The sequence below is a fragment of the Lynx rufus genome, unplaced genomic scaffold (assembly GCF_022079265.1).
Source record: "Lynx rufus isolate CCGP_SWC_20201006 ecotype Redwood Valley unplaced genomic scaffold, mLynRuf1.p SCAF_16, whole genome shotgun sequence".
NCBI lineage: Eukaryota > Metazoa > Chordata > Mammalia > Carnivora > Felidae > Lynx > Lynx rufus.
The window spans coordinates 54,916,193-54,941,788 of record NW_025814830.1 but is presented as its reverse complement, the minus strand read 5'-3'; positions in this window follow the sequence as shown (position 1 = coordinate 54,941,788).

Here is a 25,596-nt window from a genome sequence, read left to right as displayed (position 1 = left end):
TGACTGATGCCAGAGCCTTGTTTTCAGAGATCTGCGGGCTAGACATACAGAGAATGAAGTTCTGAAGAGTAACAAGAAGGCGAGGGGGGCGGCTGGGAAGCAGGTGGCCGAGGCTGGAGAGGCAGGGCGGGAGAGAAGGCGAGTGCGGTCATTGTGACGTCGTGTGTTCCCCTGTTTTGCGCAAAGGCGTTTCTGCAGGAAGAAAATCCAATGTCTAAAAGCAGCTCGCGGAGGGAAAGAAAATAAGGGTGAATGCCGTGGCCTAATTTGGGTCTATATCAATTAAATTATGCTGTAGCCACTTCTGCCTTGTGGACCGGTGACATCTTGAGTCAACAGGGACATTCTGGAGGCTGGGCCAGGCCTCCTGCCTCCCGGGAGCCCCAGCACCCAGCAGGGCTGTGGTCACAACGCCCGAGGCTCTCACTTCAACAGGCTTGGGACAGTGGCTCTCGTTTCCTTGGGCAGCTAGAGAAAATGTCTGTAGGAGAGTCTTTGAGGAAGATTTTGAGGAACTATCGATCTGTCTATAGTTTGAGAAAGTATTTTCTTTTGAAAGTCAGGTGTCTAACCAGCTTCACGTGTCCTTTGTGAGTTTCCACGGGCCGGAGAAAACAGCTCAGCTACTCTCTCTGCCGCTGTCCTGCTCTGCGACCCTCGGCAAGTTCCTTAGCCTTCTGTGTCTCTGTGAGCTTGACTGGAACAAAGATGGAATTAGCCACGTGCTTCCGGCACCCTCTGGCGCTCGAGATGCTGTTCACGGGAGGGACCAGCGCGGTTCCCCGGGCAGGGCTGGGAACCCTCGGACCCTCAGGCGGTGGTGAGCCCGCCGCTCCCCGCCCTCGCCATCTACAGGAGCGCCCAAACACCAGAGGCAGGACCATCTCTCGAGAGAAAGAGACGAGCCGGTTCAAGGAGGTGTGGGGTGAGGCTGGACCCATATTTGGAAAGCCGCATTTGCAGCCCAAAGACCCGGGGTTTAAATAGATGTGCCAGTCCACAGGTGCGTAAGCGGCTGGTAACTATGTGCAAAGTACTTTTTTATTTTTTTTTTATTTTTTATTTTTCAACGTTTTTTATTTTATTTTTGGGACAGAGAGAGACAGAGCATGAACGGGGGAGGGGCAGAGAGAGAGGGAGACACAGAATCTGAAACAGGGTCCAGGCTCCGAGCCATCAGCCCAGAGCCCGACGCGGGGCTCGAACTCACGGACCGAGAGATCGTGACCTGGCTGAAGTCGGACGCTTAACCGACTGCGCCACCCAGGCGCCCCAGTACTTTTTTATTTTTAAGACAGAAGCAACATGAACTCCTCCTTCCTACCTATGACATTGGCAGACTGATAGATTGGCAGAGGGTCAGGTGATACGCCGTGTGAGGCAGGAATGGAACCCACGTGCAGCTTGTCGGTGGCCGGAAACTCGGTCGCTCCTCGCTGAGACACATCTGTGTTCTGCGTGTGGGCATCTGCTGTTCACCTGGGGAGCTTACCCAGGGAGATTCGAGGTGTGGTGCTGTTGATAGTGAAATCACTTATCGCTGAGCTAGAAGTAAAAGCAGGCCAGCAGCCGCATGTCGGGTCCGTCCCCTTTTTGTCTCCCAGGACGCACGGGTCTCTATGGGTATAATTTGCGCAGACAGACGTTGAATGAAATTTGACCAAAGCGTTATTTCTCGGTGATGAGGTTCGGGGTGGGGCGATTATTCCTCTCTCCTTTCTCCTTTGATGATTTGCTTCCGGAAACTTTCAATCTGAAATTTTAAGTCGTTTCAAAAGAGTACGTTTGTCCTAATTTTGCAAATAAGGGTGAAACGCGTAGCTGAGCCCTGCAGAAACCGTGAGCCGTGCCACGGGGGCCGGATCCACCTCACGAGAAGACATTCCAGGACAGGGAACTTGCAAGGACGACAGAAGACAGCTGACGGACGGCAGAGCCCCGCGGCCTATCTGGGCCGATGGGGTGATAGCCGCTCATGGGGCCTGGCTGGTTTCAGACCCAGGGCTGGTTACAGACCCCGCAGGCCCCAGCCTCTCTCTCTGAAGTAAACAGGAAGCGGAGCCCGGCCAGGCGCTGGTGGAGGACCCGTCTTCCCGGCTGCGAGCAGAGATCGGCCCCCGCCCCTCGCAGACCAAAATCCCCAGGAAACAGCAGGGTGAATGCTGGACACGCGCTGCCCGCAGTGGACTCCGTGATGCCCAGCGTCCGCGTCCACACGGCACCTGCCCGTGCACACAGGCGCCCCCTCATGTGGGACCGTCGAGATCTGCCGGGGATCCTCGCCACCAAGGGGACAGCTCACCCGGGCCACACGCAGCCTGTTTGCAAGCCCACGTGTTTGCGAGACGAGCAGCTCAAGGGGCTGTTTTGTGACAAAAGACACAAAAACGTGGACGCGTGACTAAAGTGCCTTGAAATAGGGTTTATCAGAATAGAAGTTTTCCCTTTTTGTTGCTATTGTTTTTGCCACGCTTTTGTGTGTGTGTGTAAAGAAACAGTTTTAAGCGATTTTAAAGGTGTGGGCGTGGCAACTCTCCCTCTAATGGCAGCAACAAATGCCAGTTTGCCAGGACCCAGGGTGCTGTCAGTGCTTTGCATCTGTTAACTCACACCCTTCTCCCCACCATAGGTCCTCCCCATTTTGCAGACCAGGAAACCAACCGAGGCACGCAGAGAGGTTGAGTAACTTGCCCAAGGTCACACAGCTGTCAAGAGGCAGCTCCATAATCTGTGTGTGTGATCCCTTTGTCACAGGTCTGCAGCCGGACACGTGACACTGAGAGCCACGAGTGCCTGTGGGCTGCTCCATGTCGGGCTCCGCCGGGACATCTGTGTCCTCGTGTCTAATTAGCCCGCTTTGTGCGGCTAAGTCCCAGTCCCCTCCCGTTTCACCAGCGAAGGAGATGTCAAGTGACCCAACCAGGATCACAGACCCCGTGAGCAGGGGGGGCCCGCGTCACACCAGGTCCGTGTGAACAACGTCTGTGTCTTTCCACACCTGCTCGTCATCCCCATTCAGTGAAACGTGGAGAAACAAAGGAGCATCCCCGCGTCCAATCGTTGTCTGATGTCGATTCCGTGACGTTTCGAGTCTTTGGAGACGATACACTTATAGGGAGGGGAAAAAAAAAAGTCCTTGGAGAAAAACACAGCGACCAGCTCAGCTTTCCTCGCAGGAAGAGCCCGTTGCAAAGTCCCTGCATGAGAATGACGTGGCAGTCTAGAGGCTTTGACCGTCTTTGCCCCACAGAAACGCTCGCCCCAGGGGGCTCCTCCCTTCCATTTGCACGACTCCGAGGAGAGAACTGATCAGGGGATGTGTCCTGCGTGCCTCCCCGGCCGCCCTGGGAAAACGTGCCGGGACCCGCGGCCCCTGGGTGGAGATGTGTTGGTTGCTGGAGCTTCTCCGGCCACCGGGCTGCTGGTCGTGGTGAGCCTCGTCCCCGCCCTGCTGTGTGCGTCCTGCTCACAATGCAGCCAGTGAAACTGGTTTCTGTGGGGCCAGACCCCTCTCCCGCGCTCTCTCCCGCTCCCTCCCGTGCGCCGAGAGCCTCTGGATTGCATTAGCTTCATAAATAACACGTCTGTTGTCAGATTTTCCCCTGGTGAGGAAAGGGCAGCTGGGGAAGCCGGTGGGTCACGACCTTCATGTTTCGCAGCGGGAGTCGAAACGCCTCCCATGCCAGGTCGGGAGCGGAGGGTCTGTGTTATGCTTGCGCTGGGCCCTGACAGGCACATGTGATTCCCGCGCTGGAGGGACCTGGGGTTTGTTTCACGGCCTGCTCGGCACCGAACATCTGCTGGGAAGTGGGAACGACCCCCCACCCCCACCCCTGCCGAACCTTCCAGGCTTGGAGCTCTAGCTCGGGCACCCAGCCAGGGAAGGGTCGCGGTTTCTCGATGCCCAGGTTCAGCAGCGGTGAACGAAGGGCACGGCGGGTCCCGAGCCCGGTCACCTGAGGGCTCTGTAAACCGAGGCTCCGGGCCCAGAGTCGGCGCTCAGCGAGTGGCAGGTGTCGCTGTGCCCTTGATCCCGAAGACACGGGGACTTTCCTCTCTGGAGGCCGTGCTTCCTCCTTCTCCGCCCCAGGCCCTGCTTTGGGCAGGCTCGCAGCTCCCTCGGGTGCACGAAGGCCTGCACGTGGGAAGGAGCGCCAGGCCCAGAGCGCGTGCTTCTGGCTTCGGGTCCGAACCCTCATCTGCTTCCACGGGCGCCGGGGACAAGGCCTGACCCTCAGTTTAATGCCCGCGTCCTCACTGCCTATCTCTCCAGAGTTTAAGTGACTCTGCATTACCTCTTAGTGGTCTTGTAAGAAAAGGAAAACTTGGGAGATGGGGGAACCCAGGGGAATGGGAAGATGATACACCCGTTTTGTATCAGGCACCTGTTTCGACTTTTAGAATTCCGTCTTCGCCGTCCTCCTGCTGACGGGGGTTTTAGACCCCTCTCCCGGACGAGTGCAGGGAGATTGGTGACTTGCCTTGGTCACCCCTCGCGTGGGATGCAGCCTGGACCCCAGCCCCAAGGGAAGGTCAAGCCAGCTTGGGCACTGGGATGAAAGCCGTCACCCTCCCACGGGTCCTGACCACGGGTCCTGAAAGTTATATTCTGGTGAATTCTCTCCCCTCCGGCCAGGTCTTCCCTCTATTACGCTAATACAGTCCATTCCCTCTGTGTCTTTGTAAAGCACAGCCCTGCCCATTTTAGTGACCTCAGGGTTCCTCCTCTGTGGGAAGCCTCCCTTACCCTTGTGACGACTATTCACTGATAATTTCACACCATCCCGAGGAGTCGGGACAGGACGGCATCTTTCCTCTCTGCTCAGGGTGGCAGATCTTCCCCAGCGTGCGTTTATGCCCCACACGGACTGAACACGGAGGGTCGCCCCGCGGGGACGGGCACTGTGGCCGGCTCTCCGGGTCTCACTGGGGCTTCGTGTGTGACCTCCTGCAGTCCTCAGAGCTCGGTACCCTTATCATACCCATTGTGCAGATGAGGACACTGAGGGCTGGTGCACCAGGGAGCTGGACCTTGAAGGATGACCCGTGGTCATGGAGAACGGATTCTCAGGAGGCAGTTTCTGAGATCTAAATCCAAACAGAGCCCGGGCCCAGGGCTGCTGACCACCAGCCGGGAAGTCGCCTGCCCAGCCTCCTCGCGTCCCAGCCCCGTTTTCCCCTGTGTTCTCCCTACTCTCTGAGAATCTCATTTCCTTCTCTGCCTCTTGTGTGCTTCCCCCTCCAGATTACGAGGCCTCTGCCCTGATGTTCACCGTTACGTCCTCGAGCCGCACCGAGACCTCTCCTGGCATTAAAAACGCATCGGACCTCAGAAACAGTGGCCTGGGCGGTGGGCGGAGGCCAAGAGAGCGGCAGAGCAGAGTTCAAAGGCGCGGCTCTCGCCCGCTTCTCCCCTGGAGGCCTGCTCCCGGGGGGCCCCCGGCCTGCAGACCCTTCTGTATGGGGGTGCGCCCAGGGCTGCCGTCCGCCCCCCCTCCGATCTGCACAGCTACACCCTTGAAGGGAGCTTCAAAGCGTGTCTGCCGATAGATCAAGCCTTCTCTCAGCCATGACAGCCCCCCATCGCTCGCCTCCCCAAATAAACCCGCGTAATGAAGACAGATGGCCCCGGTCAGCCGCCGGCCCCAGGCAAGGCCTGCAGATGGTGCTGTGGGCGGCCGGAGGCCACACACCCCACCCCGGAGCGGTGCTCTGAGGTGTCACCGCGATGGAGACTGGCCTCGGCCTGTGCTCCCCCCATCGCCCTGGGGGCAACACCTCTCCACGATGAGCCTGGTGAGTCTGAGTAGATGGGCCCCCTTGCTAGGCGCGTCTGGAGCCTAAACCACCGCCAGCCCCGCCTTGGCCAGCGGGCAGGGGCTTTATTCGCCTGGCTCCCCGTTAGGGAGGTGGCCTGGGATTCGGGAGCCCTCTGGAGATGGCAGAGTGGCCCGGGGGGGTCAGGGCCTCACCCTGGGGTGTCCGAAAGCGGGGCCCCGACGGGGAAGAGCACCTGCCCACCTCGTGCCAGCCCACGGAAGTGGGGGAGTCCTCACGGGAGGGGCAGGGTCTCTGCGAACGTGCTGGGGGGGGAGGGACAGCCGTTAGCGAGCGCTCCCCAGGGGCGTCCCACTGGGTGGGGCTTTCAGGACACAGCCTCAAGTGTGCCAGGTGGCCTCTGGGTCTGAGGGTCACGTGAAGGGACTGGTGTGCAGAGGTCACTGCCCGCTGGGAGCTGGGTGGGGGCAGGACGGCGGCCGCCTGGTAAAGGTGTTCAGGGCACCGGCCTCAGCGGGATGTGGGCCACTTGCTGGGGGACAGTAAGAGTCACACGGGGGCCTGAGGGGTCCGTGAGCCACGGCCCCGGGAGGTGGGGTCCACACACCCCGCGCACCAGCTGCTGTGAGCTCCCCAACTCACAGATGGGGGAGACTGAGGCCTCAAGACCCAGAGGGCCTGTGACCCCGAGACCCTGCCCCCTCGGCTTCTCGCGGCCAATGGTCTCTGTCGCAGGGCCTGACTTGAGGGGGCTCCGGTGGGGGCCCTGGAAACGCCAGGGTCAGCCATGGGTCTGCAACATCCAGGCGTTTCTAGACGCTTCTCCAAATCTCCTGTGGCGCGGGGGAAAGGCGCGGTGAGGCGAGGCCAGCCTTGTGTGCGTGTGGCGTAGGCAGAGGCCGGGCAGGCGGATGCCTGTGTGGTCCGAGGGGGCCTCGTGTGTGTGGTCCGTCACCAGCTCAACGCTGATCATCTGTCCAAAGGCTGCTAACTGCCTGCCGATGAGCACTGTGTTTACTTTAGTCCTGTCTGCGCCCACTGAGCTCCGAGCGCTGTCTCCTTCCAGCTGGACCTGCTCAGGGAAGGGGGGGGGGGAGGGACACGGGGCACAATGGACAGGCTGTAAACGGGGCTCCGGATAAATCGAGACATCCCCCCACGGGCCACATCCCCTCCATCGTTTCTCCGGCAGCGTCCAGCCTCCCCGGGGGCCTCCGGCCCCCACCCCAGGTTGGCCCAGACGGACCAGGGTCATGAATCACCCGCACCGAGTGGGGCCAAAGTGCTGTTCATGCTCCTGACCACGGACATAAACACGCGCTTGTCCGGCCGGGGCTTGCGTGTGTGTGCACACGTGTGCGTGTGCCCACGGCCGCCGCGTATGCGTGCCTGTGTCTGCACGTGTGGGGCGAGGGAAAGACGGATCCGTTGGGAGGTTTGGCCAAGTGTTGGCAGGGGTCTGCGGGCCCCCGGGGTCTACCCGCCGCGTGGAGATCCTTAGCGTCCGTCCACCGCTCCCGGGTCTCACGGTGGGGAGGTAAACGCACTGTGCAAATACGTTTCGGAGCCCGCTTTACGACGCGCTCCAGCGGCTGTGCGGGATTCCGTAGAGTCAGTGGACGTGTTCTGATGACTTCCCCTCTTTGCCCCGATTTTACACGTTTCATCGGCAACCTGCTCTTTAATATTTACTTCCTCTAAATCATCTCCGATATTATATGCAATGAAGAGGGATGGAAAGGAGACAGACAGGCGCACAAAGAGAATGCCTTTTTTTTTTTTTTTTTTCCTTTAAACTGTGGAGGTTCTGGAAGGTCTAGCTTCAGTGGGTGTCAAGCTGGACCTTGGCGTTAAGAAGTTAAGCCTGCACGGGGTTCGATATGGCCAGACGCCACGTGCAGAGAGGCTCCGAGATTCAGAGCAGTACTTTCTGAGCCACGTGGCACCTCGGTGGCCACCCACTCGCTCAGCTCACCGGGGGGCACGAACACAGTCAGAAATCGGGTCCGTGAGCCTCGGGACAAACCGGTCGTCTGGCCTCCAGTCCAGGTCAGTTAGGAAATGCGCAACTCGAACAGAGACGGGTACGTCCATCACGAGGCTTATGTCGCAAGAGAGAATCAGGATTTACCTAGAAAATCGGCTCCTTCTTAACTCACCCACGGTGCTAAATGCAAACAGCTTAGCTGGGCTTTTGCTGTTGTTGGTGCAAAGGTAACAGATGCCCGTGTAGAACATTCGATTGCCAAAAAACGTAAAGATGTATTTTTTTTTAAAAATTTCCCCTCCCAATTTCCCGTCCTAAGTAAGTGCGGGCAGCGTTCGGCGGCCCCCCCCGGCCCTCCCCACCCCAGGCGTCTCTTCATATAAACACTCGCTTTGAGAAAGCTATTGGAATCATATTGGACTGCGAGTTTGGAGCCTGATTTTTTTCAGCCTAACGGTACACAGGCATCTCTCCACGTCCACATGTACCAATCCTCGACCACTTTGTGGCTGCCCGGGGCTCCTTCACCCTTGGGATGGGTGATTAGGTGTGAGCGTCTAGTTTTCGCTCAAGCAGATTGACTTTCTGGGCGGCATTCTTTGATTGGATTTGGGGGCTTGCTCCCAGGAAGGAGGGACTCAGGAAGGATTTAAGAATTCTATGGGAGACTTCGGGACTTACGGCCCCTAAAAATGAGGCCCGAGTAACATGCAGACGCCCTGGCTCAGTGTGCCTTTGCAGTGTGGGTGGGGAGTGGACACCAGCAGAGAGCAGAGACTGGGGGAAAGGAGGGCCCAGGGCACGTGACCGGACAGCAAGTGCCCCTGAGCGGGGACCTCGGGTCAGGAAGGCCGCCATGGCCCCTGGTTCCTGGGCAGGAGAGGCGGCTGCCGGGGGCTTGTGTGTGTGTGCGCACGCGTGTGCATGTGCATCAGCCAGAAAGAAAACAGAAATTCCCTGCAAAGGGAAGGATGTGTCCATCTTCCAGAACCGTCTCAGAACCTTGTAACAGCCCTCCCTCTGCCTCAGTGACATGAGGCGTTGCTCACGGAGATTCCTTCAAGCCAATCGTTTTGTTATCATCTCAGACACGTGCCGTCTCTCCCCTTTGTCAAGTTCCCCGAGGCCTGGGAGAGTGTCGCCTCCTCCGGGAAGGCTTCCGGGGCTCCCGCTGGTCCAGGGTGGGTCCCCACTAGGGTCCCTCCCACATCCGCCACCCTGCAAGCTCGGGGTCGGGGGGCACCGGCGTCTCAGGACCTGACCCCGGTCTTTGCACGTGTGAACGCACAACACCGCGTGTGGGTGAGCAAACAAACCGTCGCTCTGAGGCCGCAGACCCCCGGGAGCCGTGGCTGGTGCTGGGGTTTCTGAGAACACCAGGCTCGGAGGATGAGACTGTCCCCGGGGGCAGGGAGCAAGGGGAGGGGAGCGAAACCCTCGCCTCAGGCCCAGAATTGAAGGAGGTGCTGAAAAAACCCAGGCGTCAAGAAGAAAGGTCTAAATGAATGCAAACATAAATCCATGCAGAGTAAAATCTGACATCTGTAAGCAGAGACGGGACACGGGTCTGGCTCAGGGCGAGTAAGGTGGTTCGGGCAGGGGAGGGTCAGGTCCTGTCCTTCCTGCAAAATTCTGCTGTTTTGTTTATCGTGGGGGTTTTGCATTAATTATGAATTTTTTTTAATATAGAAGTACAGTTTCTGTCTTGATGGCTGAGTTTCCAGCGCCCCCTTAATCGTGGTGCTAGAGGAAGTGCCTCCCTCACCCCGCCCGGGTCTGGCCCCGTGACACGTCTTGTCCCCGGTCCCCAGTGCCGGAGCTGGGATTCAAGCCCAGGGCTTCTCTGCGAAGCCGTTGGTCCCGACCCGTAACTGCCAGCGGGACCCCAGATGCGCCTGGGCCCCTGGGGCTCCCGGGGAGAGCACATGGAGAGAGGGACGGGCTGAGCTCAGGACCCACAGAAGTCACTCAGTAATTCTCTTTGCTCCGTCCCCCCCGCCCCCAGCCCCCAGTGCCTGTCACAAGGTACACAGAGGTCCCTTACAACCCACGGGGTCGCTTCTGTATCAACGTGGCACGGTCACCCCGGGCGTGGCAGTGGCTGCCCTCGGGACTCACGCATTAACACTCCGGGAACAGTTTTATGGAAACGAGTCGCGTATTTCACGGGGAATGTACACTTCGCTTACGATGTTGACGACAGAACGTTTTCCTCGTTTTACTTAACGTATGATTTTTTTTTTAAACAAAATGTTCCCGGAACCCAGACCCTCAGAATCTGGAGAAGGGAAAGTTTACAGGACACACGGGAAGGGTCATTTATAAATTGATTTCGCTGCTGACCAAACAGTTGGGCCTGTCTTCTTCTTTTTTTTTCCTTCAGTGAAACGATAACATTCTTAAAGCCAGCCCCTCGCCCTCCGAGGTAGAGCTCTGTTTTGCTAAGATCCAGACAGGTCCTGTCAGTGCGCGCTGTCTGCGGTGCTGGCTTCGGGGGCCCGCGGCCTGCCGGCTTTAACGGAGCTGGGCGACCGATTCACTTAAAACAGCAACAACAACGACGACAACAACAACAGTGTAATTATTCAGTGGCACAGGGTAGCTTCCTGAGCAGAGCGTATCCGCCATTCATTAAGACAGACGGGGAGGGGAGCAGGAACAGAGACAGGGAAGGCTTCTGTGTGGCTTGGGGGGCCGGCTTGGGCTTCTCGGAGACTTGGTCCCCTCACCCAGAATGTGGGGGCCCCACACCCTCCTTCCAGGTGGGACGGGCCGTGCACCGCCTCTGGCTCCGGGCTCGGTCCCAGAGGGTCTCCGCTGTGTCGTGTGCCGTCCTCCCCCCGGAGGAACAGATAGCGTCCAGGAGGGAGAGGGCCATCTCAGAGGCGGGAAGGCTCGTGTTGGGCTTGGATGCCGCTGGGGGAGGTGGTGAAACATCCTTTAGAAAAAGCTTTATTTAACATCACGTACTGAGCACCTGGGACGCGCCGAGGCCTCCGCTGAGCTGCTCCAGGAAAGCCCGACCGACCGCAGCGGGCTGAACGCCGCGGAGGGACCAGGCGGGACCCGGCCGGTCCTGGGGGAGGGAGGGGAGCCGGCCCGAAACGGCGGGCCTCAGCTTTCAGGGCTTCGATCCCCATGTCGGCGTCTCTCTATTGCAGGGGGGCTGCCGAGCCTCGACTTTTCGGGAGTCTTGAGAAACGAATCATGGAAACGGTTTGCAAAGTGCCCTGTGTTTGTTGTAGAATATCTGGAAAGTGCAATAGCACAAAAAGGAGGGGAAAGGGCACACCCAAGTGCACCACCAAGAGGTACCAGCTTTTCACGGCTTGGTATTTTTGTGTGCAAATTACACGCACGCACGCACACGTCAGGGAGGGGCAGTGGGAGCATTAGCTACTGTTACTACTGTTATTTATTTTCTCTCATCCTCATAAAAACAGGGCGACCTGTGCACGTGCAGATTTTGCAAATTACTTCATGTAATTGCTTGAACATTCCCTCCCTCCCTCCCCCCCACCCCAGCCCCCCACCCCCCTTCACTGATTTTCTACAATGTAATTCTTCACTGCCTGGGAGCAGAAAACTGCTTGGAACTGCTGCCCCAGTCCCCTCCCCGTGCGTTTCTCCGTGCTCAGCGCCGCCTCCCGGGCAAAGGGCACCTCGGGGCCCACAGGCTCTGGGAGGCTGCGAGGACGACGAGCGACCCTGGCGCGATTTCCGCCCGGCTCTTGATTTTGAAGTCCTGTGTCCCGAGCGAGCCGACGCCACCTGGGGGGTGGGAGGGAGCAGATCAAAGCAGCTAGAGCAGGGGAGTTTCAGTGCTCCAGGCGGCGACCAGGGGAGACTTCGGAGGCCCCCTGCCCCGCCCCCCCCCCCCACCATGGGATTGGATTGTCGCAGACCCAGGCCAGGAGGGCTGAGTCTTAGGGGAGCCAGTAGCGCTTCCTTTCAAGGCTCCTTGATCAAGCAGAGCCCCCCAGCAAAGTCAGGGCGAGGGAATCTCAGTTCTGTGGGTGAGGAGGGTGCACATTCAGGGGCAGCTCCCGGCTCCCCTGGGGCTCTGCCACCGCTGGGGCTCCGGTAACAGGGGCACCGGGGTCCACACCCCTGAGCAACCAGGTCCCGCATACTGTGGCTGCCACGCCCCTCCCCTCCTCTGAGAGCCCCCAAACCCAGTGTGGGAAAAGTCAGGGCTTCCAAGTCCGTCTCCTGGGAGCACAAACCTGGAGGGCTGACCTCTGCCAGGTAAACTGCGGCCCGTGTTGTTCTGACCTGAAACACAAGCCCCCTCCCCCCCCCCCCCCCGCCCCAGCAATGGCCCCATCCCGGGCTCCCTCCCTTTCCAGGGACAACACCCACTGGACAAAGTGGGATTCTCCGTAATTTTAACTCTTCTCTCTTAGGCGTTTCTGTTCCCAACTTTAAAATGTTCACTATCACAGGCTCAGATGGTGATTGAGTCAAGGCTCAATCTGGCCACCCCCCTACCGCGGTCTTTTTATTCCAAAGGGAAGCTGGCAATGATCTTGCCCGGTGAGAGGTGGTCTAAGGGGGGCAGCTGCGGTGGCCCCAGGGCTCCCCTGTCCTGTGGAGCCGGAGGACGCAACTGTGCCACCCCTCCCCCAGCAAGCCCCGACCTTCCCCTTCACCTTTGAGGCCCGACTCTGGAGGTGGGGGGCAATCGGGGGATTTGGGAGGGTGGGGGTGCCCCATAGCCAGTGGGGGGGGTGGGGGGGAGGGGAGGCCACGTGGAGGGAGAAGGCAGGAAGGAAGTGTGAAGGGTGCAGAGAACCTCCTGGGTAGTGAAGGGAGCAGTGAGTGTCAGAGGCCAGGGAGCACCTTAGTGGGGAGGAGGGGGAGAGGGAGGGACTGAGCGGCAAGCCGAGCAGGGGAGGGAGGCGGCAGGGGCTCCGGTGTCACTCTGACCTCCCTCCTCGCTAGCTAGCTCCTGTGTGTCCCTGCCCTGCACCCGCCCTGGTGCCCAAAAGGAGTGGAATGTGACCCTCCCCACCCCCCATCCCTGCTGCTGGCCCCTCCACGCACCCAGCTCTCCATTGTGCCCCTCCACCCCCCGCCCCGTCCCCCACAAAAGCTCCGGCACAGCGTGCTGCATGCACCCTCCCCCCCCCCACAGGCCGCAGGGGTGCGGGGCGGGGTGCTACGTTTACAGGGACAGAGCCCTGCCGGGAGAAATACAGGAAGGGCTCAGCTGGGGGCCTCTCCCTGGGGCATCTCGGTGCTGAGCTGTGGATTGGAGCACTCGTGGCCCCTCCGGCGCAGTGGCCTCGGTGTTGGGTGTCTCCAGCAACAGCCAGCTCCCCCAGGGCCAGCGTCCCGAGAGGACCCCGGGAGAGCTGCCCGCGGTGCCGTGATCTGGCCTCGCTCGGAAGGCGCAGGGGCATTCCCACCGCACTCAACCGAGCGAAGCGTCCCAAAGCCCCAGATTCAGGGGGAGGGGACATAGGCCTGACCTCTCAGCAGGAAGAGAGCAAGGCTGCCTGGGGGGCGGGGGACGGGACATGGGGTCGTGGCCCATCTTGGAGGGTGCTGCTCCTTCTGTTGGAAAAGCGTGCATTCGGTGCTTGGAACACCTCCGGGAATGACCTGATCTGTCTACAGATGGGTCGTTGAGGCTCAGGTGGGGCTGGACGCTTGGCCAAAGCCACAACTCTATGGGGCGCCTGGTGGCTCAGGCGGCTAAGTGTCCGATTTCGGCCTAGGTCCTGATCTCACGGTTCGTGGGTTCGAGCCCCGCGTCGGGCTCTGTGCTGACAGCTCGGAGCCTGGAGCCTGCTTCGGATTCTGTGTCTCCCTCTCTCGCTGCCCCTCCCCGGCTCACCCTCTGTCCCTCTCTCTTCTGAAAATAAATGAACATAAAAAAAAAGCCACAGATGTAGATGGAGGTAGATCTGGAAGCAGCCCTGAGTCCGGGGAGAGGCCGCGGGTGCTTTAGCGGAGAAGCAGGATCTTCAGACTCACCGGCTGCGGGGGGCGGGGGCGGGGGCGGGGGGCGTTACTCAGACTGGGGTTCATCTGGTTCCCGGCAGGGTGGCCTTGGGCGCATCACTGCACAGACCGCTGGCAACATATTGAAGCAAAGATCGCCTGAGCACCTACTGTGCGCGGACATTCCATGTGTTTCCACGGATTAACTCATCAGATCCTAACAACACTGGATGAGGTGCGATAATGATCATCCCCGTTTCCCAGATGAGGACACCGAGGCACAAAGACCAAGGTCGTGGCCAGCAAAGAGTGGAACCAGGGCCCCGAGCACTGAGCCTGCAGAAGTTCTGGTCTCCACCACGACACGGAAAGGAGCCGTGGTGTGGGGACTGTGGTTTCCAGGTAACTTAACGAGATGTCGGGCTAATTGTGAAGGTCACCAGTGAGCTGTGTGACGTGTCCCCCGACACAGCCGTTCAGCGCTGCCCGTCAGGCCGGCCTCTACACACGCCACACGATCCCCGCCGGTTTTCAAACCCCAGCCAGTTCTCTTCGACAAGGACGAGCCCTCGACAAGGACGAGCCTGGCTTCGGCATGTTTATCGGAAACAAATGAGCGCTGTTCGTACAAGCTCAGCTAACTAACAAGCATTTGGTCTCCCACAGCAAGACTGTCGAGGGAGAGTGGGATGGCCCTGCTGTCAGAGCCTGTCTGCCTCGTGGTTGCGAAAGGGCTGCCTGGCCTCCAGCCTCCTCACAGCCTTCCTATCAGCCAGCTGCTGTTCCAAGGCCTTTGTATATATTAGCTCATTTAATGCCCCCAGCAAGCTGTGAGGAAGGAGCTCTTTTATGACAAGGGCACCGAAGCCCGGGGGGGTTTACGCAGAAGCGATAGGACTGGTAAATGGCAGGGGTCTGGCTCCAGACGATTGGGTTCACAACCACACTCCTCCATCTCGCTACCCAGCACTATTTCAGACAACTAGAAGGGCGGAGAGAGGGGGGTCTCCCGGAAACCCTCAGTTTATGCCTCGTTGGCCAGAAGGGCATCACAGAGCCACCTGTCCCTGCAGAGGAATCTGGGGTGACACCGGGGTCCCGGTAGCAAAGAAGGGTGCAAACCGCCGGGGGCAGCTGGCAAGACTGACAGGCAGGTCGCCTGTCTCTCTGGGCCTCATGCTAAGTTCTCCCTGTGGTGGCGGACAGAGCCCCGGGCTCGGGTCTTGAGGACACATTTGGCCTCCACAGACAGGACGGGTCAGCTTGGTGGTACCAGGAACTCTCACCCCGGGGCCCGGTGGCTCCGCGCTGTGGGTCCCCTTCCTTGTGAGCCAGGGTCACCTGGATCCGTCGTGAAGAGACCCAGGCAGACGGCCCCCGGCTGACACGTCGGTCCTGGGGAGCAGAGTGGGGCCCAGCCAGGGCTCCCCCAGGCGTGCCCGTGAAGGAGCCACAATCTGTAGCCCCCCCCTTGGACAGAGGTCGCCGTGTGTCACGGCCCTGCTGCGGAGCTATGTTGAGTCCGTTTTGCTTTGACATGCCGGGGAGGACAAAACACTCAGTGACCTCCTGTCTCTAAAGCGGCTCTTTCTTTCAAAAGGGTCACGAGTTTTAAGGGTGACTTTGCACCCGGACGGGCTAGGTCTGAGGGTGACTGGCTGGTCAGGAAGCCCTGTGTTTAGACCCTGACCCCCCTCCGCCCCTGCTCTGTCATCTGGGGGAGCCACTTAAGTTTGCGGGCCCTCATTTCATCATCCATACAATGGGTGTAAGACGCCCCTCTGGTTTGGCTCGTGCCAGAGGGAGGGGGACCAGCGGCACAGGGGAGCATCAGCGCCCCTCCCGGGCAGCCCGACCGGCCACTCAGCCCGGCCTTGACCTCCGCTTCCGCAGCTGGCTATTTAGGGAGAGCCCGTTAGTGGAGACGGGGCACGGGGCTCTCGCGGCTGGAGCGCTGGCCCTGCCACTTCCTGGTCAGTGACCTTGGGCTGGTCGTTTTACTTCCGGGCTCCGCTTGGAGAGAAGTCTTCATTGGCTGCTCCGGGGACACCTGGCCTCTGCCTGGAGGGCCAGCGGGGGACCCGGTCCAGGGGCTGGGGAAGCGGAGCCAACACCTGTCTCGGTTCCGCGTACGACTGGGCGGGGCGGGAGCAAGGGCCTCCGTCAGTTCAAGGGGATCTGGACACAGACCAGAGAAGCTTCGCGCCCCTCTGGCTTCTCTCACCTTCCTGTGAACACAGACTCCTTCTGCAGAGGGCTCCAGGGGGCGGGCCGCCTGAGGCCAAGGTGCACGGGTGACGCCCTCACTCACTCATTCATTCGTTCCAAAAACAGTCGCCGTGAGCCTGCCACTGCTTCGGAGCCCCCCTCGCAGCCCCTCCCTACCGGAGCCCGCGCGGCCGCAGGGGAGCCCGGCCGGTCACCAAACAAGCACGCGGGTGGGCGCGAAGGCCCGCGCGCGGCGAGGGGCCCACCTCTCCCGTGCCTGCACCTTGGACAGAGGCGTGGCCTTGAACCGGGGGAGCCGGGGCTGCGGGTGAGGACGGGCAGGCAGCTGGAGCTCTGGGCTCCAGACTTCGGATTCACAAACCAGGACAAACCTCCCGTCCGACGGAAGAAGAAATCCCCTGAGGGGAGCCGACCTCGAGCGGTCAGAGTTTGGTTTCCTTTCTGCCCACTAAGGGCCCTAAATGTGCTCTGTGCTGTTACCATCGTGTCCCGAAGGTCGTGTCCCAAGTTAGAATGGACGGGTCTCACTGCCCCTCCCTGGTCTCCTGCCACCTGTCCCCATAGCAGATCCCACCTACCTGGACCCCTTCACCCTCACCGCGTCAGGGTGCACCTGCCCAGCTTTCCTTCTCCTGGGGCTGCCTCTGGTCTTTGCCTGCACGGCAATCCAGAAGTCCTGGGTGTTCAGTCAGTCTCTCCCTCTCTCTCTCTCTCTCTCCCCCTATCTCTCCAATGTCTCTATCTCTCTCTTTATCTCTCTCTCTATTTCCCTCTCTCTGTCTCTATCTCCCTCTCTCTCTCTCTCTCTCTATCTCACCAATCTCTATCTCTCTCTCTCTCTCTATCTCTCCAATCTCTCTCTCTCTCTGTCTCTATCTCCCTCTCTCTCTCTCTCTATCTCTCCAATCTCTATCTCTCTCTCTATCTCTCCAATGTCTCTATCTCTCTCTTTATCTCTCTCTCTATCTCCCTCTCTCTCTCTCTATCTCTCCAATCTCTATCTCTCTCTCTCTCTCTATCTCTCCAATCTCTCTCTCTCTCTCTGTCTCTATCTCCCTCTCTCTCTCTATCTCTCCAATCTCTATCTCTATCTCTCTCTCTATCTCTCCAATCTCTCTCTCTCTCTCTGTCTCTATCTCCCTCTCTCTCTCTATCTCCCTCTCTCTGTCTCTATCTCCCTCTCTCTCTCTCTATCTCTCCAATCTCTATCTCTATCTCTCTATCTCTCCAATCTCTCTCCCTCTCTCTCTCTCTATCTCCCTCTCTCTCTCTCTCTCTCTCCATCTCTCTTGGCAATGGAGCCCTTTGATAAATACCCAGCTGCCTCTGCGGGGGTAACTGAGCACTCGTGTACACTGGGTCCCAGAGTCTCCATAGCAGGACTGAGCTCAGTGGCCCAATGACCCGCCCTCTGTGGGCCGCCCTCTGCCCCCGTCTCCCTTCACCACTCACCCGTGATGTTTCCTGGGATCATCAACCAAACAGACTTCACTTAAATTCTGTCTCTGCATCTCTTGGGCAGGATCCCAAATTAAAACAGTCCCCAGGAAATCTGGCCGCCTTTCTCAGGCACCAAGGCTCTCCCAGACCAGCCCTCCATAGAAGATGCTCCTAAGAAGTAAACAAAAGTGAAGGACTCACAGACTCATGGCGACTTCCACACTTAGGACCGCCCCATGCGAGACTCAGGGAATGTCCCAGAAGCACCCCCTCCCCCCCCCCCCCCCCCCGCCCCCGGATGTTGCCCAGCTCCAGCTCCTTGAGTTGCCGGGAAGGTTTGGTTCTCGGCAAAAGGAGACCCGGGCGCCTGCTGTCACCGGCAGCCAAAGCGGGGATGTTATGAGAAGGAACCTTAGCCGGCAGCTGGAGATGGGGTCCGGGTGGGGAAGACCCCGCCTGAGAGGTGGCAGTCTGTCCCAGGGGCACTCCCTCTGCCCTGGGTGGTGACGGCAGGCCTGCTCGGCCAGACCGTGCACGGTGACGAACTCATCCGAGCCGTCCACGAATGCACGAACAAGGCTCCGAGAGTGGGCTCGCCCGGCCTGACGATGGCGGAGGCTTCCTACTCTTGGTCCTGGCAACCTTGACCGTCTGCAGTGACACAGAGCTGGCAGAGGCTTGAGGGCTGTGCCGGGTGAACTCTGCACTCGTGGTCGACTTAGGGAAAGAGAACTCGCTGTAGAGTGCCCAGCCCAACAACCAGCCACAAAGATGGATAACCAAGCTCAGGAAAAAAGCAGCAGAAGAAAAAAAGACCCCAGGAGAGTGCAGGAGTCTAAGAAGCAGGAGCTATTTGATGGTCTCTGTAGGTCGCCCCTGGGGGGGGGGGGGGCGGTTATTGTATTTCTTTAAACACGTGCACGTAAAAAAAAAAATTAATAAGTAAAAAATAAACACGTGTGCGTATAGCTTTACTACTGCCAATGTACACATATGCGTCGAATCCTCGTAACGATCCTGTGAGGTCAGTGATGTTATTTAATCCCCGTATTTTAGACAAGGAAACGGAGGCAAAGGAGAATTTAAAATGACTTGCCTGTGGTCAATGGCAACCATAGCAAGAAGCAACAGGGTTGGAATTTAAGCTCAGGTAGTTTGCTTTTGGAATATTATTGCTTTTGCCGTTAGGGTAAAAGTCCAAAAGATGGGGGATCTGGCTATTGGCCCCATGAAGGTCTTCAGAAGTCTTTCTTCTCCGCTTGGCAAACTTTTTTTTTTTTTGATGTCTCACGGCCCAAGAAGGCGGCTGGAGCCCCATCCATTGCATTCACATTCCAGACAGAAAAAAGTGGCGGTGACGGAAGGAGGGAGACAAAAGGCAGTCCTCTCAGCCGATCAACACTTTAAGATATTTTCTGGGAAGAGCGACACGATAGCTCTTGCTTACATCTGAACGACAATAATAGATAGGCTAAGAATAAGTACATTAAAAATAAAGAGGGGCATCTGGGTGGCTCAGTCGGTTAAGCGTCCGACTTCGGCTCAGGTCGTGATCTCACCGTGCGTGGGTTCGAGCCCCGCGTCGGGCTCTGTGCTGACGGGTCGGAGCCTGGAGCCTGCTTCGGATTCTGTGTCTCCCCCTCTCTCTGCCCTTCCCCTGCTCGCTCTCTCTCTCTCTCTCTCTCTCTCTCTCTCTCAAAAGTAAATAAACATTAAAAAAAGAAAGAAAGAAAAAGAAAAATCCTTGCACCAACCTCTTTTTCTGGGGCCAGGTAGGATAAAATCTGCCGTATCCTGACTAACACTAGAATTCCCGCAGTTAAAGACTCTTTGGGCCGCTAGTGACCGCACAGCTGTCGTCCTGCAGGTGCGGAGCCCAGCTGCTGGGGTGCGGGCGGGCTTGGAGCCGTGAGCGAGCTGGTCCGGTTTCTGTGGGTGGGTTCAACGGGCAGTGCCGTTCCCCCGGGACAAGGCTTGCTCTCCAGTTCTTACGGGTGTAACGAAATGAGGTGCTTTGCAGAGAAGACCCTCCCCTGTTTACTTTTGCGCCCGAGAGAGGCAGCAGTCACCTCCTCCCTCTGGCCCTGGGAAGGCGTGACAGCCCACGACGGCCCCTGCTTTGGAGCCGCTCTAGTAGGCACGCCCGGTGTCACCCGCAGAACCCCGCGGGCAATCCCGTCCGGATTTCAGCACCACATCATGTCAAGGACATGTCTGGTGTTTGTCTGCTGGTTGGTCGGTTCATTCGACTTCCCGTTGGGACTTCAGAGCGCAGTATCCGGGGCCCCTCTAGGGACCTGGGGACAGGTGGCGCTGGGGCCGTTTGGCCCCGATTCCAGGGGGTGGGGGCTTCCTTCTAGCTCTTTGCTTCAGCCCTTGAGCCTGGGGGGTGGTGAGGTGAGGGCTTCGCCAACTATCAGCAGACAACTTTCCGGCTCTGAGCCTTGCCACGCCTTCTGGCTAGCTGTCACCCTGGGCGAGGTGGCTCGCCCTTTCTGGCCTCAGTTTCTTCACCTGCAGAGTGGGACGATCACGACTGGTAAGCCACAGGCGCTTCCAGGCATCGTGTTTGACTAGCTGTGAGGCCCAAACAAAGTGCCCAACGGAGAAGCTGAAGTCGTGAGCAGTCGTCTTTCCGTCCCCTGCCAGAGATCTGTCCCCTCCCCTGCATTTTTATCTCCCCGCCCCCAGGCTGCTGCTTCCAGGCAGCAGCCTCAGGAGCTGATTGACAGTGACCCGGGCGTCTCCAAGCGTTCCCGTCCTCAAAGTGCGCGTGCCACACAGGGGCTCCGTCACCTGGTGAGACGCACTTAGAGGCAGAGGCCGAGCGCCCCGTGCGGACAGTTCCCGGGAGGGTGTTAGGTTTGTCGGTGCCTCTGAACTGCCTTCCCCTGGGGTTTTTAAGTTTCATTCCCTTGGCTGAGAATTCAGATCTCGGCCTCACCACAACCTCATGAAATATTAACAGTTTCCCCGCTGGAAATCGTGGCGGGGGGGCGGGGGGCGGGGGGCAGGCGAGAGCAGCGACAGCACTTTCTTCTAGAAAGCTTGGTTCAAGCGTGCCTGCCACGCTGCGCGCCCCGGACCCTGGCCAAGCATGTCTCCCTGATTCCTCCCGGCGCTCTGTTGGGCTGGGATTGTTTCTACTCCCATTCTAGAGATGAGGAAACTGAGGTCACACGGGAAACCGGAGGCTCGCCAGGGCCGCGTCGGTGGTCGGGGGTGGGGTCACGCCCAGACCCTGAGTTGGGCTGGGGATCCACCCGGAAGGATTGTGCCCAGCCCTGATTCCGGAACTTTCCCCAGAAGGCCCGTCCCCATCAGGGGAGCACCCGCACTTTCTCCCATATTCCACGAGGTCAGGCCCACGCGCCCCACGCCTCCTTGGCTGGTCCCCAAAGCCCCCCGCGGCCCAGCCCCCAGCACCGCCAGCTCAGGCCGCCTGCGTTCCTTGGCAATGGGCCACACTCCTCCACGGCCCCGGGCTGTCTCTAGCGTTCTCTTCCATTGGCGGCCGTGGGCACGGCCGGCTTTGGTGGCCCCGCGTCACGCTCTCCCTGGCTCGGGCTGGCGCCTCCCTGGACATTCTTCTCGAAGCTTCTTTTCGCGCTGTGCTGATGTTCTCCCCTGTCGGCTCCTCAGGCTGGAAGGGACCTCCAGGGCCTCAGAGTTAGTTCATCCTCTCAGAGACAGGAAGAGTCGCTCTCGGTGCTCCTGAGAGAGGTTTTCAGGTCTTCAAGGTGACCCCCCTGGCTGACCCCTCCCCAGTGACATCGGATTTGACGCCTGGATGGACTTCTTTTCCTTCTGAAATCAATCCCAGCCTGGGTGTGAATCCCAGTTCTGCCATCTAATACTGTGTGACCTTGGATAAGCAGCTCAACCTCTCTGGGCCTCGTTTTCCTCCTCTCTCAAGTGAGACCAGCAATAACCCCCGCCTCACGGGATCGTTGTGGCGACTGTGTTGGCTGAGGCACCCGGCCTTAGAGGGGCGCCCGGTGCACGGCAGGCGCCCGGGGCTCGTGGGTGCTGTCTCCAGCACACGTGTGGCGTTCCGGAGACCCGAGTGTCTCCTCGCAAGTCTAAGTGAGGCTGTGCTGTCGTAACTTTCACAGCCCTGGGTTCAAGCTGAGGCATATCTGGACTTAAACCCTGGAGTCCCCTTTTAAAAAGAGCAAATCACACAGAAACCCGCGTTCTGGCACTTTGTTACGCAACGCTCTACGGGAGGGAAAACGGTACCGAAGAAAGGGCAAAGCGTATTTTTCGTCCAGCAAACTCAAATACCAGGCGTTAAAGGGAACGTGGGAATTTTCTGGCATTCAGACACTACTGCTCAAAATAAACCAGAGAATATGAATCCCAGAGAGTTATGGACGGGTTAAGGTTCCAGGGGAGGCTGGAAAGGCTGCTTGCCGGGGTCATAGACAGCTGAGCCCGTGGGACTCCAGCGCCCCGGTTTCGGCCAAGACTCTTTCCCATGATCCCATAGCAGGACAGAAATCCCACCGGCTCTGGCCCTCCAGACACATCTGCGAACCAAGCAGGTGCTCCCGGCTTCCAGAAAGGAGCCAGCGTCTCTGGATGTAGCCGAGGGGACAGACGGGAACGCGTGAGCCGTGGATATGAAAATACCACGAAATGCCTGCGTGGGGAGGTGGTATCCAGGGGAGCACAGGGGTCTCCTGACGATTGAAACGAACCGGTGAGGGACAGTGGGGCCCGATGGCTGGTTCCCCCAGGGGTGAGGTGCACAGGAGCTGGCAGGTGGCAAAGGGCACGGGACTTACTGAGCCAACTAGAAAGACTCCTTCTTTGACTCCAGGACGGTTCAAGCACTTGCCCCACACACCCCCTGAGAACAGAGCGGCCGGCCTCCGTGAGCGCCACATCCAGCCCAAAGTCAGTTTATAGGAGCGGTATTGAGTTTCTGAAACCAATTCACTAGGTGAAACCGTGGGTTCACTAAGGGGAAATATTAGGCGGCGGGTGGGGACGGGTGGGACCGTTTTGCGGCTAGAACCCCAGCATTTTAGTGGCCGGGCACGCAACGGAGATTATATGTGTGCGCCAGCCTGGGCGGCTCTCCAGGTCAGGACTCCTCCGTGTGGGCAGCGGCCCCCAGGGTGCTTCCGTCCCCCGGCTGTAGCCTCCCGTCAGGTGTAGGGTTTGCCGCAGGACGGGGAGGATAGTCCTGAAGGGCCTCATGCAGGCAAGTAAATGCACAGCCCAGGAAGGGGCGCATGGCGCCTCACAGCCCTCTGGCCACAGCCAGTCCCACGGCCCGGCTCAACGGCAAAGGGTGCTGGGAAGTGAGGTCTTTTCCGGGTCTAGGAAGGTGCTCAGGCTGGTCACAGCGTCTGTGGGAGTTCCAGGACAGGGGCAGAAAGGGGACCCTTTTGTCCTGTATCTGCTGCATTAGTTAGAGGAAGCATTTCCCACATCCCATGGGTCAGAAGTGGGTCAGCATGGCCATTGCTAAACCAGTCACCGATGGAGGGAGTGGGGTTACGATGGCTGTCTTAGACTCCTAGGAGTTTGCTCCTGAGCTGAGGTCTGAGTCACCTCCTTGAGGGATGGATAGTTAAGCAAAGTTGGGGTTTTCTTAGCAAGACAGAGGAGGGAGGAACCACATCTGGTCCAGATGGATGGATGGGTGGGTGGATGGATAGAGGAAGGAAGGAAGGAAGGAAGGAAGGAAGGAAGGAAGGAAGGAAGGGGGGAGGGAGGGAGGGAGGAAGGAAGGAAGGAAGGAGGAAGGAGGGAGGGAGGAAGGAAGGAAGGAAGGAGGGAGGGAGGGAGGGAGGAAGGAAGGAAGGGAGGAAGGGGGGAGGGAGGGAGGAAGGAAGGAAGGAAGGAAGGAGGAAGGAGGGAGGGAGGAAGGAAGGAAGGAAGGAAGGAAGGAAGGAGGAAGGAAGGAAAGAAAGAAGGAAGGAAGAAGGAAGGAAGGAAGGAAGGAAGGAAGGGGGGAGGGAGGAAGGAAGGAAGGAAGGAGGGAGGGAGGGAGGAAGGAAGAAAGGAAGGAGGGGGGAGGGAGGGAGGGAGGAAGGAAGGAAGGAAGGAAGGAAGGAAGGAAGGAAGGAGGGAGAGAAGGAAGGAAGGAAAGAAGGAAGGAAGGAAGAAGGAAGGAAGGAAGGAAGGAAGGAAGGAAGGAAGAAGGACAGATGAATGGAAACATACATACACAGAGAGTCAAACATCTGGGTAATTTGAACCTAAATTTACTGATGTCCACGTTGCCGTGCTTGTTCCCTCTTAACATACCGGAAGGGACTGCTCATTCGGATATTCCTCACACAATTGCAGGAACTCGTCCTCATTTTGTGTGCAGAGAAATAACTTTTACACACAACTTGGCAGAACTGCTGATTCTGGCCGACTGTGGCCTGGAGCCTCGAGGTGTCTAAGGCAGTGATGCTCTGGGTGAATGGAGAACCTTCCCAGCATCTTCATTTGGTGCTTATCTGAAACGGACTGATCTTCAACACAGACGATGGCCTGTCCCCGATGTAACCCATCTGATAGCACTCGATCAGCCTTGCCGTGCTCAAACGCCCCTCGGTCCCGTGGCCCCGAGCGGGAGCCCGCCCGCTGAGGACGTGGTCCTGTTGTCGAGTTCCAGACCCTCCCGGCCTCGGGTTCTTCACCTGTGACATGAAAGTCCCTTCGAGGTGACAGTGTCTTCAACCGCTGGTATCTGAGGTTGCGGGAGGAGCAGGAGAGGAGGCTGCAAGGGGCTGGCCGGCGCGCGCCCGCCTGGAGATGTCAGCTGTGGTCCGCGAGGGACGGGACGGTGAAGGGATCGAGGCGGCCGTCTTCCTGGTCGGAACCTGACTTGCACGAGAAAGGTGTCTCTGGCTCTTGATAACTCGACCTACCCCTGGGCTCGAGCTTCGGTCCCACTGGTCAGCTGACAGCTGTCGGCTCCGGGGCCTCCCTTCACCTGCGCCCGATGGTGTCTGAGCGGTAGGCGGGGCCCCTGAAGCGCCAACGACAGATGGAGGGAGACACGCCTGCCCTTGGTGTTGATGTCCACGTAGTCACCACGGACAGCGTCCTCCTCCCTGTCCCTTTGGTCCTTCGGGTGTGCTGGCCCCTGCCACACCACACTCAGGGCCACCGGAATCCCGTGGGGGCCATCTATCGCCCTCCCGGCCTACGTGGGCTCACGGCCATTCCCTCTTGGCAAGCAGGGGACAGGATCTCATTTGCATAATTTAGGAAGAAGGTTCAGCTTATGTAACAGAGACTCAAAGGTCCAAGGCCTGTTTCTCTCTTGCGTTAGACACAGACAAGCCAAGCTGGAATTAACCAGTGGGTGGAGGGTGTCAGGACTGGGGACGTCAGGTCTTTGGGGGGGGGGCGGGGGCAGGAATCTGGGAGCTCTGGCGTGCTCATCTCCAACAGCAGCGAGGTTTCGGAGAGCCGGTCCAGTCGGGAGGCCAGGACCCGCAAATGGCCAAGGTGGATGAGGGGCGAGAACAGACAAATGTCTCTCTTTGTGCGGAATTACTCAAGGGACGTGGCCAGCACGCCCCGCTGGGAGGGGGGGCCCGGGGAAAGCGTACACTCAGGAGATGCACAGTTTCATCCTAAAAAATGCCCAGCCTCCCTTCTGATAGAGGCCGTCTTCAGACCGAGCCCAGGCTGCCTTGGGGACGGGCTAGAAGATGCTCAGAGCATTCCCCTGGCTGCACCTGTCTCTGAAGCCCGGTTGCGGACACGAACTAGGAGAAAGAGAAGTGTGGGTTCCCAGATCTCCACCACTTTACCTCCCTCCGCCTCTCCTGTCGATGACTAGAAGGCCTCGGTTACTGGAAGAGACGTCCTTTCTGTAAACAACTTACAGTGTCTGGTCCCTTCTATGGGACTTTCCAAATGCTGCCCCTTTTCCCAAATCGAATGCGGAAAAAGAACTTGGTAAGGGTTCTCGGTGACGGAAAAATGTCGTTCTGCAGAAACGCTGGTAAGAGGCCACCGGGAAGGCGGGTACAAGAATAGACTGAAGAAAGCATTAGTAACTCTGAAAATACTTGGTGTCACCGCGTGGGCCCCACGAATGCGCTCGTCGGTCGTGTGTGTGACCTGTCCTCTCCCCGTAGCTGAGTGTTGGTATTGCGTCCAGACCACGGACGGAGAAGACAAGACCTCGCTCATGTTTAGGTGTCATCGGGTGAGCGAGTCACTGAGGTAACAGTCGACGTCTGCGAAGC